At 45.7% G+C, this 15,943-nt stretch overlaps 1 protein-coding gene across 1 annotated transcript in view; it reads right to left on the reverse strand.

Moving 5' to 3' along the window:
• The window catches only part of LOC115118611 (sodium channel protein type 8 subunit alpha-like), a 192,222-nt gene that overhangs the window by 100,946 nt on the left and 75,333 nt on the right, over positions 1-15,943 (reverse strand). The gene's annotated exons all lie outside the window — the stretch shown is intronic.

Genomic DNA, 15,943 nt, shown 5'->3' on the forward strand with positions numbered 1-15,943 from the left:
AAAGCCTTCCCAGAAGAGTGGAGGCTGTTATAGCAGCAATGTTCCTACATCTAGTGGAAAGCCTTCCCAGAAGAGTGGAGACTGTTATAGCAGCAATGTTCCTACATCTAGTGTAAAGCCTTCCCAGAAGAGTGGAGGCTGTTATAGCAGCAATGTTCCTACATCTAGTGTAAAGCCTTCCCAGAAGAGTGGAGGCTGTTATAGCAGCAATGTTCCTACATCTAGTGGAAAGCCTTCCCAGAAGAGTGGAGACTGTTATAGCAGTAATGTTCCTACATCTAGTGTAAAGCCTTCCCAGAAGAGTGGAGGCTGTTATAGCAGCAATGTTCCTACATCTAGTGTAAAGCCTTCCCAGAAGAGTGGAGGCCGTTATAGCAGCAATGTTCCTACATCTAGTGTAAAGCCTTCCCAGAAGAGTGGAGGCCGTTATAGCAGCAATGTTCCTACATCTAGTGTAAAGCCTTCCCAGAAGAGTGGAGGCTGTTATAGCAGCAATGTTCCTACATCTAGTGGAAAGCCTTCCCAGAAGAGTGGAGGCTGTTATAGCAGTAATGTTCCTACATCTAGTGTAAAGCCTTCCCAGAAGAGTGGAGACTGTTATAGCAGCAATGTTCCTACATCTAGTGTAAAGCCTTCCCAGAAGAGTGGAGGCTGTTATAGCAGCAATGTTCCTACATCTAGTGTAAAGCCTTCCCAGAAGAGTGGAGGCTGTTATAGCAGCAATGTTCCTACATCTAGTGTAAAGCCTTCCCAGAAGAGTGGAGGCTGTTATAGCAGCAGTGTTCCTACATCTAGTGTACAGCCTTTCCAGAAGAGTGGAGGCTGTTATAGCAGCAATGTTCCAAAATCTAGTGTAAAGCCTTCCCAGAAGAGTGGAGGCTGTAATAGCAGCAATGTTCCTACATCTAGTGTAAAGCCTTCCCAGAAGAGTGGAGGCTGTTATAGCAGCAATGTTCCTACATCTAGTGTAAAGCCTTCCCAGAAGAGTGGAGGCTGTTATAGCAGCAGTGTTCCTACATCTAGTGTACAGCCTTTCCAGAAGAGTGGAGGCTGTTATAGCAGCAATGTTCCAAAATCTAGTGTAAAGCCTTCCCAGAAGAGTGGAGGCTGTAATAGCAGCAATGTTCCAACATCTAGTGTAAAGCCTTCCCAGAAGAGTGGAGGCTGTTATAGCGGCAATGTTCCAACATCTAGTGTAAAGCCTTCCCAGAAGAGTGGAGGCTGTTATAGCAGCAATGTTCCTACATCTAGTGTAAAGCCTTCCCAGAAGAGTGGAGGCCGTTATAGCAGCAATGTTCCTACATCTAGTGTAAAGCCTTCCCAGAAGAGTGGAGGCTGTTATAGCAGCAATGTTCCTTCATCTAGTGTAAAGCCTTCCCAGAAGAGTGGAGGCTGTTGTAGCAGCAATGTTCCTACATCTAGTGTAAAGCCTTCCCAGAAGAGTGGAGGCTGTTATAGCAGCAATGTTCCTACATCTAGTGTAAAGCCTTCCCAGAAGAGTGGAGGCTGTTATAGCAGCAATGTTCCTACATCTAGTGGAAAGCCTTCCCAGAAGAGTGGAGACTGTTATAGCAGCAATGTTCCTACATCTAGTGTAAAGCCTTCCCAGAAGAGTGGAGACTGTTATAGCAGCAATGTTCCTACATCTAGTGTAAAGCCTTCCCAGAAGAGTGGAGGCTGTTATAGCAGCAATGTTCCTACATCTAGTGTAAAGCCTTCCCAGAAGAGTGGAGGCTGTTATAGCAGCAATGTTCCTACATCTAGTGGAAAGCCTTCCCAGAAGAGTGGAGACTGTTATAGCAGTAATGTTCCTACATCTAGTGTAAAGCCTTCCCAGAAGAGTGGAGGCTGTTATAGCAGCAATGTTCCTACATCTAGTGTAAAGCCTTCCCAGAAGAGTGGAGGCTGTTATAGCAGCAATGTGTCAGCCTTTCCAGAAGAGTGGAGGCTGTTATCTGTTCCAAAATCTAGTGTAAAGCCTTCCCAGAAGAGTGGAGGCTGTAATAGCAGCAATGTTCCAACATCTAGTGTAAAGCCTTCCCAGAAGAGTGGAGGCTGTTATAGCAGCAATGTTCCAACATCTAGTGTAAAGCCTTCCCAGAAGAGTGGAGGCTGTTATAGCAGCAATGTTCCTACATCTAGTGTAAAGCCTTCCCAGAAGAGTGGAGGCCGTTATAGCAGCAATGTTCCAAAATCTAGTGTAAAGCCTTCCCAGAAGAGTGGAGGCTGTTATAGCAGCAATGTTCCTTCATCTAGTGTAAAGCCTTCCCAGAAGAGTGGAGGCTGTTGTAGCAGCAATGTTCCTACATCTAGTGTAAAGCCTTCCCAGAAGAGTGGAGGCTGTTATAGCAGCAATGTTCCTACATCTAGTGTAAAGCCTTCCCAGAAGAGTGGAGGCTGTTATAGCAGCAATGTTCCTACATCTAGTGGAAAGCCTTCCCAGAAGAGTGGAGACTGTTATAGCAGCAATGTTCCTACATCTAGTGTAAAGCCTTCCCAGAAGAGTGGAGACTGTTATAGCAGCAATGTTCCTACATCTAGTGTAAAGCCTTCCCAGAAGAGTGGAGGCTGTTATAGCAGCAATGTTCCTACATCTAGTGTAAAGCCTTCCCAGAAGAGTGGAGGCTGTTATAGCAGCAATGTTCCTTCTAGTGGAAAGCCTTCCCAGAAGAGTGGAGACTGTTATAGCAGTAATGTTCCTACATCTAGTGTAAAGCCTTCCCAGAAGAGTGGAGGCTGTTATAGCAGCAATGTTCCTACATCTAGTGTAAAGCCTTCCCAGAAGAGTGGAGGCCGTTATAGCAGCAATGTTCCTACATCTAGTGTAAAGCCTTCCCAGAAGAGTGGAGGCCGTTATAGCAGCAATGTTCCTACATCTAGTGTAAAGCCTTCCCAGAAGAGTGGAGGCTGTTATAGCAGCAATGTTCCTACATCTAGTGGAAAGCCTTCCCAGAAGAGTGGAGGCTGTTATAGCAGTAATGTTCCTACATCTAGTGTAAAGCCTTCCCAGAAGAGTGGAGGCTGTTATAGCAGCAATGTTCCTACATCTAGTGTAAAGCCTTCCCAGAAGAGTGGAGGCTGTTATAGCAGCAATGTTCCTACATCTAGTGTAAAGCCTTCCCAGAAGAGTGGAGGCTGTTATAGCAGCAATGTTCCTACATCTAGTGTAAAGCCTTCCCAGAAGAGTGGAGGCTGTTATAGCAGCAGTGTTCCTACATCTAGTGTACAGCCTTTCCAGAAGAGTGGAGGCTGTTATAGCAGCAATGTTCCAAAATCTAGTGTAAAGCCTTCCCAGAAGAGTGGAGGCTGTAATAGCAGCAATGTTCCAACATCTAGTGTAAAGCCTTCCCAGAAGAGTGGAGGCTGTTATAGCAGCAATGTTCCAACATCTAGTGTAAAGCCTTCCCAGAAGAGTGGAGGCTGTTATAGCAGCAATGTTCCTACATCTAGTGTAAAGCCTTCCCAGAAGAGTGGAGGCTGTTATAGCAGCAATGTTCCTACATCTAGTGTAAAGCCTTCCCAGAAGAGTGGAGGCCGTTATAGCAGCAATGTTCCTACATCTAGTGTAAAGCCTTCCCAGAAGAGTGGAGGCCGTTATAGCAGCAATGTTCCTACATCTAGTGGAAAGCCTTCCCAGAAGAGTGGAGACTGTTATAGCAGTAATGTTCCTACATCTAGTGTAAAGCCTTCCCAGAAGAGTGGAGGCTGTTATAGCAGCAATGTTCCTACATCAGGTGTAAAGCCTTCCCAGAAGAGTGGAGGCTGTTATAGCAGCAATGTTCCTTCATCTAGTGTAAAGCCTTCCCAGAAGAGTGGAGGCTGTTGTAGCAGCAATGTTCCTACATCTAGTGTAAAGCCTTCCCAGAAGAGTGGAGGCTGTTATAGCAGCAATGTTCCTACATCTAGTGTAAAGCCTTCCCAGAAGAGTGGAGGCTGTTATAGCGGCAATGTTCCAACATCTAGTGTAAAGCCTTCCCAGAAGAGTGGAGGCTGTTATAGCAGCAATGTTCCTACATCTAGTGTAAAGCCTTCCCAGAAGAGTGGAGGCCGTTATAGCAGCAATGTTCCTACATCTAGTGTAAAGCCTTCCCAGAAGAGTGGAGGCCGTTATAGCAGCAATGTTCCTACATCTAGTGTAAAGCCTTCCCAGAAGAGTGGAGGCTGTAATAGCAGCAATGTTCCAACATCTAGTGTAAAGCCTTCCCAGAAGAGTGGAGGCTGTTATAGCGGCAATGTTCCAACATCTAGTGTAAAGCCTTCCCAGAAGAGTGGAGGCTGTTATAGCAGCAATGTTCCTACATCTAGTGTAAAGCCTTCCCAGAAGAGTGGAGGCCGTTATAGCAGCAATGTTCCTACATCTAGTGTAAAGCCTTCCCAGAAGAGTGGAGGCCGTTATAGCAGCAATGTTCCTACATCTAGTGTAAAGCCTTCCCAGAAGAGTGGAGGCTGTTATAGCAGCAATGTTCCTACATCTAGTGGAAAGCCTTCCCAGAAGAGTGGAGAATGTTATAGCAGTAATGTTCCTACATCTAGTGTAAAGCCTTCCCAGAAGAGTGGAGGCTGTTATAGCAGCAATGTTCCTACATCTAGTGTAAAGCCTTCCCAGAAGAGTGGAGGCCGTTATAGCAGCAATGTTCCTACATCTAGTGTAAAGCCTTCCCAGAAGAGTGGAGGCCGTTATAGCAGCAATGTTCCTACATCTAGTGTAAAGCCTTCCCAGAAGAGTGGAGGCTGTTATAGCAGCAATGTTCCTACATCTAGTGGAAAGCCTTCCCAGAAGAGTGGAGGCTGTTATAGCAGTAATGTTCCTACATCTAGTGTAAAGCCTTCCCAGAAGAGTGGAGACTGTTATAGCAGCAATGTTCCTACATCTAGTGGAAAGCCTTCCCAGAAGAGTGGAGGCTGTTATAGCAGCAATGTTCCTACATCTAGTGTAAAGCCTTCCCAGAAGAGTGGAGGCTGTTATAGCAGCAATGTTCCTACATCTAGTGTAAAGCCTTCCCAGAAGAGTGGAGGCTGTTATAGCAGCAATGTTCCAAAATCTAGTGTAAAGCCTTCCCAGAAGAGTGGAGGCTGTTATAGCAGCAATGTTCCTTCATCTAGTGTAAAGCCTTCCCAGAAGAGTGGAGGCTGTTGTAGCAGCAATGTTCCTACATCTAGTGTAAAGCCTTCCCAGAAGAGTGGAGGCTGTTATAGCAGCAATGTTCCTACATCTAGTGTAAAGCCTTCCCAGAAGAGTGGAGGCTGTTATAGCAGCAATGTTCCTACATCTAGTGGAAAGCCTTCCCAGAAGAGTGGAGACTGTTATAGCAGCAATGTTCCTACATCTAGTGTAAAGCCTTCCCAGAAGAGTGGAGGCTGTTATAGCAGCAATGTTCCTACATCTAGTGTAAAGCCTTCCCAGAAGAGTGGAGGCTGTTATAGCAGCAATGTTCCTACATCTAGTGTAAAGCCTTCCCAGAAGAGTGGAGGCTGTTATAGCAGCAATGTTCCTACATCTAGTGGAAAGCCTTCCCAGAAGAGTGGAGACTGTTATAGCAGTAATGTTCCTACATCTAGTGTAAAGCCTTCCCAGAAGAGTGGAGGCTGTTATAGCAGCAATGTTCCTACATCTAGTGTAAAGCCTTCCCAGAAGAGTGGAGGCCGTTATAGCAGCAATGTTCCTACATCTAGTGTAAAGCCTTCCCAGAAGAGTGGAGGCTGTTATAGCAGCAATGTTCCTACATCTAGTGTAAAGCCTTCCCAGAAGAGTGGAGGCTGTTATAGCAGCAATGTTCCTACATCTAGTGGAAAGCCTTCCCAGAAGAGTGGAGGCTGTTATAGCAGTAATGTTCCTACATCTAGTGTAAAGCCTTCCCAGAAGAGTGGAGACTGTTATAGCAGCAATGTTCCTACATCTAGTGTAAAGCCTTCCCAGAAGAGTGGAGGCTGTTATAGCAGCAATGTTCCTACATCTAGTGTAAAGCCTTCCCAGAAGAGTGGAGGCTGTTATAGCAGCAATGTTCCTACATCTAGTGTAAAGCCTTCCCAGAAGAGTGGAGGCTGTTATAGCAGCAATGTTCCTACATCTAGTGTAAAGCCTTCCCAGAAGAGTGGAGGCTGTTATAGCAGCAATGTTCCAAAATCTAGTGTAAAGCCTTCCCAGAAGAGTGGAGGCTGTTATAGCAGCAATGTTCCTACATCTAGTGTAAAGCCTTCCCAGAAGAGTGGAGGCTGTTATAGCAGCAATGTTCCTACATCTAGTGTAAAGCCTTCCCAGAAGAGTGGAGGCTGTTATAGCAGCAGTGTTCCTACATCTAGTGTACAGCCTTTCCAGAAGAGTGGAGGCTGTTATAGCAGCAATGTTCCAAAATCTAGTGTAAAGCCTTCCCAGAAGAGTGGAGGCTGTAATAGCAGCAATGTTCCAACATCTAGTGTAAAGCCTTCCCAGAAGAGTGGAGGCTGTTATAGCAGCAATGTTCCAACATCTAGTGTAAAGCCTTCCCAGAAGAGTGGAGGCTGTTATAGCAGCAATGTTCCTACATCTAGTGTAAAGCCTTCCCAGAAGAGTGGAGGCCGTTATAGCAGCAATGTTCCTACATCTAGTGTAAAGCCTTCCCAGAAGAGTGGAGGCTGTTATAGCAGCAATGTTCCTACATCTAGTGTAAAGCCTTCCCAGAAGAGTGGAGGCTGTTATAGCAGCAATGTTCCTACATCTAGTGTAAAGCCTTCCCAGAAGAGTGGAGACTGTTATAGCAGTAATGTTCCTACATCTAGTGTAAAGCCTTCCCAGAAGAGTGGAGGCTGTTATAGCAGCAATGTTCCTACATCTAGTGTAAAGCCTTCCCAGAAGAGTGGAGGCTGTTATAGCAGCAATGTTCCTACATCTAGTGTAAAGCCTTCCCAGAAGAGTGGAGGCTGTTATAGCAGCAATGTTCCTACATCTAGTGTAAAGCCTTCCCAGAAGAGTGGAGGCTGTTATAGCAGCAATGTTCCTACATCTAGTGGAAAGCCTTCCCAGAAGAGTGGAGGCTGTTATAGCAGTAATGTTCCTACATCTAGTGTAAAGCCTTCCCAGAAGAGTGGAGACTGTTATAGCAGCAATGTTCCTACATCTAGTGGAAAGCCTTCCCAGAAGAGTGGAGGCTGTTATAGCAGCAATGTTCCTACATCTAGTGTAAAGCCTTCCCAGAAGAGTGGAGGCTGTTATAGCAGCAATGTTCCTACATCTAGTGTAAAGCCTTCCCAGAAGAGTGGAGGCTGTTATAGCAGCAATGTTCCAAAATCTAGTGTAAAGCCTTCCCAGAAGAGTGGAGGCTGTTATAGCAGCAATGTTCCTTCATCTAGTGTAAAGCCTTCCCAGAAGAGTGGAGGCTGTTATAGCAGCAATGTTCCTACATCTAGTGTAAAGCCTTCCCAGAAGAGTGGAGGCTGTTATAGCAGCAATGTTCCTACATCTAGTGTAAAGCCTTCCCAGAAGAGTGGAGGCTGTTATAGCAGCAATGTTCCTACATCTAGTGTAAAGCCTTCCCAGAAGAGTGGAGGCTGTTATAGCAGCAATGTTCCTACATCTAGTGTAAAGCCTTCCCAGAAGAGTGGAGACTGTTATAGCAGCAATGTTCCTACATCTAGTGTAAAGCCTTCCCAGAAGAGTGGAGGCTGTTATAGCAGCAATGTTCCTACATCTAGTGTAAAGCCTTCCCAGAAGAGTGGAGGCTGTTATAGCAGCAATGTTCCACATCTAGTGGAAAGCCTTCCCAGAAGAGTGGAGACTGTTATAGCAGCAATGTTCCTACATCTAGTGTAAAGCCTTCCCAGAAGAGTGGAGGCTGTTATAGCAGCAATGTTCCTACATCTAGTGTAAAGCCTTCCCAGAAGAGTGGAGGCCGTTATAGCAGCAATGTTCCTACATCTAGTGTAAAGCCTTCCCAGAAGAGTGGAGGCTGTTATAGCAGCAATGTTCCTACATCTAGTGTAAAGCCTTCCCAGAAGAGTGGAGGCTGTTATAGCAGCAATGTTCCTACATCTAGTGGAAAGCCTTCCCAGAAGAGTGGAGGCTGTTATAGCAGTAATGTTCCTACATCTAGTGTAAAGCCTTCCCAGAAGAGTGGAGGCTGTTATAGCAGTAATGTTCCTACATCTAGTGTAAAGCCTTCCCAGAAGAGTGGAGGCTGTTATAGCAGCAATGTTCCTACATCTAGTGTAAAGCCTTCCCAGAAGAGTGGAGGCTGGAGGCTGTTATAGCAGCAATGTTCCTACATCTAGTGTAAAGCCTTCCCAGAAGAGTGGAGGCTGTTATAGCAGCAATGTTCCTACATCTAGTGTACAGCCTTTCCAGAAGAGTGGAGGCTGTTATAGCAGCAATGTTCCAAAATCTAGTGTAAAGCCTTCCCAGAAGAGTGGAGGCTGTAATAGCAGCAATGTTCCTACATCTAGTGTAAAGCCTTCCCAGAAGAGTGGAGGCTGTTATAGCAGCAATGTTCCTACATCTAGTGTAAAGCCTTCCCAGAAGAGTGGAGGCTGTTATAGCAGCAATGTTCCTACATCTAGTGTAAAGCCTTCCCAGAAGAGTGGAGGCTGTTATAGCAGCAATGTTCCAAAATCTAGTGTAAAGCCTTCCCAGAAGAGTGGAGGCTGTTATAGCAGCAATGTTCCAACATCTAGTGTAAAGCCTTCCCAGAAGAGTGGAGGCTGTTATAGCAGCAATGTTCCAACATCTAGTGTAAAGCCTTCCCAGAAGAGTGGAGGCTGTTATAGCAGCAATGTTCCTACATCTAGTGTAAAGCCTTCCCAGAAGAGTGGAGGCTGTTATAGCAGCAATGTTCCTACATCTAGTGTAAAGCCTTCCCAGAAGAGTGGAGGCCGTTATAGCAGCAATGTTCCTACATCTAGTGTAAAGCCTTCCCAGAAGAGTGGAGGCTGTTATAGCAGCAATGTTCCTACATCTAGTGGAAAGCCTTCCCAGAAGAGTGGAGGCTGTTATAGCAGTAATGTTCCTACATCTAGTGTAAAGCCTTCCCAGAAGAGTGGAGGCTGTTATAGCAGCAATGTTCCTACATCTAGTGTAAAGCCTTCCCAGAAGAGTGGAGGCTGTTATAGCAGCAATGTTCCTACATCTAGTGTAAAGCCTTCCCAGAAGAGTGGAGGCCGTTATAGCAGCAATGTTCCTACATCTAGTGTAAAGCCTTCCCAGAAGAGTGGAGGCTGTTATAGCAGCAATGTTCCTACATCTAGTGGAAAGCCTTCCCAGAAGAGTGGAGGCTGTTATAGCAGTAATGTTCCTACATCTAGTGTAAAGCCTTCCCAGAAGAGTGGAGACTGTTATAGCAGCAATGTTCCTACATCTAGTGGAAAGCCTTCCCAGAAGAGTGGAGGCTGTTATAGCAGCAATGTTCCTACATCTAGTGTAAAGCCTTCCCAGAAGAGTGGAGGCTGTTATAGCAGCAATGTTCCTACATCTAGTGTAAAGCCTTCCCAGAAGAGTGGAGGCTGTTATAGCAGCAATGTTCCTACATCTAGTGTAAAGCCTTCCCAGAAGAGTGGAGGCTGTTATAGCAGCAATGTTCCAAAATCTAGTGTAAAGCCTTCCCAGAAGAGTGGAGGCTGTTATAGCAGCAATGTTCCTTCATCTAGTGTAAAGCCTTCCCAGAAGAGTGGAGGCTGTTATAGCAGCAATGTTCCTACATCTAGTGTAAAGCCTTCCCAGAAGAGTGGAGGCTGTTATAGCAGCAATGTTCCTACATCTAGTGTAAAGCCTTCCCAGAAGAGTGGAGGCTGTTATAGCAGCAATGTTCCTACATCTAGTGGAAAGCCTTCCCAGAAGAGTGGAGGCTGTTATAGCAGCAATGTTCCTACATCTAGTGTAAAGCCTTCCCAGAAGAGTGGAGGCTGTTATAGCAGCAATGTTCCTACATCTAGTGTAAAGCCTTCCCAGAAGAGTGGAGGCTGTTATAGCAGCAATGTTCCAAAATCTAGTGTAAAGCCTTCCCAGAAGAGTGGAGGCTGTAATAGCAGCAATGTTCCAACATCTAGTGTAAAGCCTTCCCAGAAGAGTGGAGGCTGTTATAGCGTAATGTTCCAACATCTAGTGTAAAGCCTTCCCAGAAGAGTGGAGGCTGTTATAGCAGCAATGTTCCTACATCTAGTGTAAAGCCTTCCCAGAAGAGTGGAGGCCGTTATAGCAGCAATGTTCCTACATCTAGTGTAAAGCCTTCCCAGAAGAGTGGAGGCTGTTATAGCAGCAATGTTCCTACATCTAGTGTAAAGCCTTCCCAGAAGAGTGGAGGCTGTTATAGCAGCAATGTTCCTACATCTAGTGGAAAGCCTTCCCAGAAGAGTGGAGACTGTTATAGCAGTAATGTTCCTACATCTAGTGTAAAGCCTTCCCAGAAGAGTGGAGGCTGTTATAGCAGCAATGTTCCTACATCTAGTGTAAAGCCTTCCCAGAAGAGTGGAGGCTGTTATAGCAGCAATGTTCCTACATCTAGTGTAAAGCCTTCCCAGAAGAGTGGAGGCTGTTATAGCAGCAATGTTCCTACATCTAGTGTAAAGCCTTCCCAGAAGAGTGGAGGCTGTTATAGCAGCAATGTTCCTACATCTAGTGGAAAGCCTTCCCAGAAGAGTGGAGGCTGTTATAGCAGTAATGTTCCTACATCTAGTGTAAAGCCTTCCCAGAAGAGTGGAGACTGTTATAGCAGCAATGTTCCTACATCTAGTGGAAAGCCTTCCCAGAAGAGTGGAGGCTGTTATAGCAGCAATGTTCCTACATCTAGTGTAAAGCCTTCCCAGAAGAGTGGAGGCTGTTATAGCAGCAATGTTCCTACATCTAGTGTAAAGCCTTCCCAGAAGAGTGGAGGCTGTTATAGCAGCAATGTTCCTACATCTAGTGTAAAGCCTTCCCAGAAGAGTGGAGGCTGTTATAGCAGCAATGTTCCAAAATCTAGTGTAAAGCCTTCCCAGAAGAGTGGAGGCTGTTATAGCAGCAATGTTCCTTCATCTAGTGTAAAGCCTTCCCAGAAGAGTGGAGGCTGTTATAGCAGCAATGTTCCTACATCTAGTGTAAAGCCTTCCCAGAAGAGTGGAGGCTGTTATAGCAGCAATGTTCCTACATCTAGTGTAAAGCCTTCCCAGAAGAGTGGAGGCTGTTATAGCAGCAATGTTCCTACATCTAGTGGAAAGCCTTCCCAGAAGAGTGGAGGCTGTTATAGCAGCAATGTTCCTACATCTAGTGTAAAGCCTTCCCAGAAGAGTGGAGGCTGTTATAGCAGCAATGTTCCTACATCTAGTGTAAAGCCTTCCCAGAAGAGTGGAGGCTGTTATAGCAGCAATGTTCCTACATCTAGTGGAAAGCCTTCCCAGAAGAGTGGAGACTGTTATAGCAGTAATGTTCCTACATCTAGTGTAAAGCCTTCCCAGAAGAGTGGAGGCTGTTATAGCAGCAATGTTCCTACATCTAGTGTAAAGCCTTCCCAGAAGAGTGGAGGCCGTTATAGCAGCAATGTTCCTACATCTAGTGTAAAGCCTTCCCAGAAGAGTGGAGGCCGTTATAGCAGCAATGTTCCTACATCTAGTGTAAAGCCTTCCCAGAAGAGTGGAGGCTGTTATAGCAGCAATGTTCCTACATCTAGTGGAAAGCCTTCCCAGAAGAGTGGAGGCTGTTATAGCAGTAATGTTCCTACATCTAGTGTAAAGCCTTCCCAGAAGAGTGGAGACTGTTATAGCAGCAATGTTCCTACATCTAGTGTAAAGCCTTCCCAGAAGAGTGGAGGCTGTTATAGCAGCAATGTTCCTACATCTAGTGTAAAGCCTTCCCAGAAGAGTGGAGGCTGTTATAGCAGCAATGTTCCTACATCTAGTGTAAAGCCTTCCCAGAAGAGTGGAGGCTGTTATAGCAGCAATGTTCCTACATCTAGTGTACAGCCTTCCCAGAAGAGTGGAGGCTGTTATAGCAGCAATGTTCCAAAATCTAGTGTAAAGCCTTCCCAGAAGAGTGGAGGCTGTAATAGCAGCAATGTTCCAACATCTAGTGTAAAGCCTTCCCAGAAGAGTGGAGGCTGTTATAGCAGCAATGTTCCAACATCTAGTGTAAAGCCTTCCCAGAAGAGTGGAGGCTGTTATAGCAGCAATGTTCCTACATCTAGTGTAAAGCCTTCCCAGAAGAGTGGAGGCTGTTATAGCAGCAATGTTCCTACATCTAGTGTAAAGCCTTCCCAGAAGAGTGGAGGCTGTTATAGCAGCAATGTTCCTACATCTAGTGGAAAGCCTTCCCAGAAGAGTGGAGACTGTTATAGCAGCAATGTTCCTACATCTAGTGTAAAGCCTTCCCAGAAGAGTGGAGGCTGTTATAGCAGCAATGTTCCTACATCTAGTGGAAAGCCTTCCCAGAAGAGTGGAGGCTGTTATAGCAGCAATGTTCCTACATCTAGTGTAAAGCCTTCCCAGAAGAGTGGAGGCCGTTATAGCAGCAATGTTCCTACATCTAGTGTAAAGCCTTCCCAGAAGAGTGGAGGCTGTTATAGCAGCAATGTTCCTACATCTAGTGGAAAGCCTTCCCAGAAGAGTGGAGGCTGTTATAGCAGCAATGTTCCTACATCTAGTGTAAAGCCTTCCCAGAAGAGTGGAGGCTGTTATAGCAGCAATGTTCCTACATCTAGTGTAAAGCCTTCCCAGAAGAGTGGAGGCTGTTATAGCAGCAATGTTCCTACATCTAGTGTAAAGCCTTCCCAGAAGAGTGGAGGCTGTTATAGCAGCAATGTTCCTTCATCTAGTGTAAAGCCTTCCCAGAAGAGTGGAGGCTGTTATAGCAGCAATGTTCCTACATCTAGTGTAAAGCCTTCCCAGAAGAGTGGAGGCTGTTATAGCGGCAATGTTCCAACATCTAGTGTAAAGCCTTCCCAGAAGAGTGGAGGCTGTTATAGCAGCAATGTTCCTACATCTAGTGTAAAGCCTTCCCAGAAGAGTGGAGGCCGTTATAGCAGCAATGTTCCTACATCTAGTGTAAAGCCTTCCCAGAAGAGTGGAGGCTGTTATAGCAGCAATGTTCCTACATCTAGTGTAAAGCCTTCCCAGAAGAGTGGAGGCTGTTATAGCAGCAATGTTCCTACATCTAGTGGAAAGCCTTCCAGAAGAGTGGAGACTGTTATAGCAGCAATGTTCCTACATCTAGTGTAAAGCCTTCCCAGAAGAGTGGAGGCTGTTATAGCAGCAATGTTCCTACATCTAGTGTAAAGCCTTCCCAGAAGAGTGGAGGCTGTTATAGCAGCAATGTTCCTACATCTAGTGTAAAGCCTTCCCAGAAGAGTGGAGGCTGTTATAGCAGCAATGTTCCTACATCTAGTGTAAAGCCTTCCCAGAAGAGTGGAGGCTGTTATAGCAGCAATGTTCCTACATCTAGTGTAAGCCTTCCCAGAAGAGTGGAGGCTGTTATAGCAGTAATGTTCCTACATCTAGTGTAAAGCCTTCCCAGAAGAGTGGAGACTGTTATAGCAGCAATGTTCCTACATCTAGTGTAAAGCCTTCCCAGAAGAGTGGAGGCTGTTATAGCAGCAATGTTCCTACATCTAGTGTAAAGCCTTCCCAGAAGAGTGGAGGCTGTTATAGCAGCAATGTTCCTACATCTAGTGTAAAGCCTTCCCAGAAGAGTGGAGGCTGTTATAGCAGCAATGTTCCTACATCTAGTGTAAAGCCTTCCCAGAAGAGTGGAGGCTGTTATAGCAGCAATGTTCCAAAATCTAGTTCCATCTAGGTAAAGCCTTCCCAGAAGAGTGGAGGCTGTTATAGCAGCAATGTTCCTACATCTAGTGTAAAGCCTTCCCAGAAGAGTGGAGGCTGTTATAGCAGCAATGTTCCAACATCTAGTGTAAAGCCTTCCCAGAAGAGTGGAGGCTGTTATAGCAGCAATGTTCCTACATCTAGTGGAAAGCCTTCCCAGAAGAGTGGAGACTGTTATAGCAGTAATGTTCCTACATCTAGTGTAAAGCCTTCCCAGAAGAGTGGAGGCTGTTATAGCAGCAATGTTCCTACATCTAGTGGAAAGCCTTCCCAGAAGAGTGGAGGCCGTTATAGCAGCAATGTTCCTACATCTAGTGTAAAGCCTTCCCAGAAGAGTGGAGGCCGTTATAGCAGCAATGTTCCTACATCTAGTGTAAAGCCTTCCCAGAAGAGTGGAGGCTGTTATAGCAGCAATGTTCCTACATCTAGTGGAAAGCCTTCCCAGAAGAGTGGAGGCTGTTATAGCAGCAATGTTCCTACATCTAGTGTAAAGCCTTCCCAGAAGAGTGGAGGCTGTTATAGCAGCAATGTTCCTACATCTAGTGTAAAGCCTTCCCAGAAGAGTGGAGGCTGTTATAGCAGCAATGTTCCTTCATCTAGTGTAAAGCCTTCCCAGAAGAGTGGAGGCTGTTATAGCAGCAATGTTCCTACATCTAGTGTAAAGCCTTCCCAGAAGAGTGGAGGCTGTTATAGCAGCAATGTTCCTACATCTAGTGTAAAGCCTTCCCAGAAGAGTGGAGGCTGTTATAGCAGCAATGTTCCTACATCTAGTGTAAAGCCTTCCCAGAAGAGTGGAGGCTGTTATAGCAGCAATGTTCCTACATCTAGTGTAAAGCCTTCCCAGAAGAGTGGAGGCTGTTATAGCAGCAATGTTCCTACATCTAGTGTAAAGCCTTCCCAGAAGAGTGGAGGCTGTTATAGCAGCAATGTTCCTACATCTAGTGTAAAGCCTTCCCAGAAGAGTGGAGGCTGTTATAGCAGCAATGTTCCTACATCTAGTGTAAAGCCTTCCCAGAAGAGTGGAGGCTGTTATAGCAGCAATGTTCCTACATCTAGTGTAAAGCCTTCCCAGAAGAGTGGAGGCTGTTATAGCAGCAATGTTCCTACATCTAGTGTAAAGCCTTCCCAGAAGAGTGGAGGCTGTTATAGCAGCAATGTTCCTACATCTAGTGTAAAGCCTTCCCAGAAGAGTGGAGGCTGTTATAGCAGCAATGTTCCTACATCTAGTGTAAAGCCTTCCCAGAAGAGTGGAGGCTGTTATAGCAGCAATGTTCCTACATCTAGTGGAAAGCCTTCCCAGAAGAGTGGAGGCTGTTATAGCAGCAATGTTCCTACATCTAGTGTAAAGCCTTCCCAGAAGAGTGGAGGCTGTTATAGCAGCAATGTTCCTACATCTAGTGTAAAGCCTTCCCAGAAGAGTGGAGGCTGTTATAGCAGCAATGTTCCTACATCTAGTGTAAAGCCTTCCCAGAAGAGTGGAGGCTGTTATAGCAGCAATGTTCCTACATCTAGTGTAAAGCCTTCCCAGAAGAGTGGAGGCTGTTATAGCAGCAATGTTCCTACATCTAGTGTAAAGCCTTCCCAGAAGAGTGGAGGCTGTTATAGCAGCAATGTTCCTACATCTAGTGTAAAGCCTTCCCAGAAGAGTGGAGGCTGTTATAGCAGCAATGTTCCAACATCTAGTGTAAAGCCTTCCCAGAAGAGTGGAGGCTGTTATAGCAGCAATGTTCCTACATCTAGTGTAAAGCCTTCCCAGAAGAGTGGAGGCTGTTATAGCAGCAATGTTCCACATCTAGTGTAAAGCCTTCCCAGAAGAGTGGAGGCTGTTATAGCAGCAATGTTCCTACATCTAGTGTAAAGCCTTCCCAGAAGAGTGGAGGCTGTTATAGCAGCAATGTTCCTACATCTAGTGTAAAGCCTTCCCAGAAGAGTGGAGGCTGTTATAGCAGCAATGTTCCTACATCTAGTGTAAAAGCCTTCCCAGAAGAGTGGAGGCTGTTATAGCAGCAATGTTCCTACATCTAGTGTAAAGCCTTCCCAGAAGAGTGGAGGCTGTTATAGCAGCAATGTTCCTACATCTAGTGTAAAGCCTTCCCAGAAGAGTGGAGGCTGTTATAGCAGCAATGTTCCTACATCTAGTGTAAAGCCTTCCCAGAAGAGTGGAGGCTGTTATAGCAGCAGTGTTCCCATCTAG

Source organism: Oncorhynchus nerka, linkage group LG7 (assembly GCF_034236695.1).
Source record: "Oncorhynchus nerka isolate Pitt River linkage group LG7, Oner_Uvic_2.0, whole genome shotgun sequence".
In the NCBI taxonomy this organism is placed as follows: domain Eukaryota; kingdom Metazoa; phylum Chordata; class Actinopteri; order Salmoniformes; family Salmonidae; genus Oncorhynchus; species Oncorhynchus nerka.